This window comes from Cucurbita pepo, unplaced genomic scaffold (assembly GCF_002806865.2).
Source record: "Cucurbita pepo subsp. pepo cultivar mu-cu-16 unplaced genomic scaffold, ASM280686v2 Cp4.1_scaffold000892, whole genome shotgun sequence".
Classification (NCBI taxonomy): domain Eukaryota; kingdom Viridiplantae; phylum Streptophyta; class Magnoliopsida; order Cucurbitales; family Cucurbitaceae; genus Cucurbita; species Cucurbita pepo.
The window spans coordinates 9386-10188 of NW_019647100.1; positions in this window are offsets into that span (position 1 = coordinate 9386).

The window sequence follows — 803 nt, forward strand, 5'->3', positions numbered from 1 at the left end:
TTTTTTTTTTTTTTTTTTTTTTTTTACTTTACTTTACTTTACTTTACTTCATGTACTAAATATCTAAATAATTTTTTTTTGGGTCTCAAATTAAATAGATTTATTTTCGAATTACCATTTTAGTTATTAAAATGCAAAAATTAAATTGAGAGATCGATTACTCGTGATGAGATCAAGAACTAGAGATCGATACTGACATATAAATTGATATTTAGAAGAGATCGATGTCTAGTAGTCTTTTTTTTTTTTGTTTATATATATATATATTTGTTAGTAGTATGTATCTCTTGTTAAATACTCAATACTCGTTGAGATCTCGAAACAATCATTCAATGATTCATAGAAGTCTCGTGTTTTGATAAAAAAATTTAAGTTTTTCATAATTTCTTTGAAATATAATGTCACACCTGGTACGAACTAAGGGTTATAAGTAGTATAAAAATTTTAATATGCTAGAATTATTTAATTTATTTGTTGTAATAGGAAGATTCCAATGCTCACGTGGGCCACATGCTGCGTATACTGAACAGATTTCGAGGACGTGCTGGGCTGGGCTCAGCTATGGGCTCAGATCTTTCGGCCTTCTGCGGCATTGGAGTTTAAAGCCATTACAAACTTGTCTAAATTTGGTATGAACTTAGATAGTAAACGAGTGATTGATACGAAAAGGATTTAACCATGGTAGGTATATAGCGCATACATGTATGGACACCTAATGTTTCATGATGACTTACAGCCTTCAAAAACAATCAAAATATGCATAAAACAAACTCAAATTCTTCAACAAAAAAGAATTATATCGA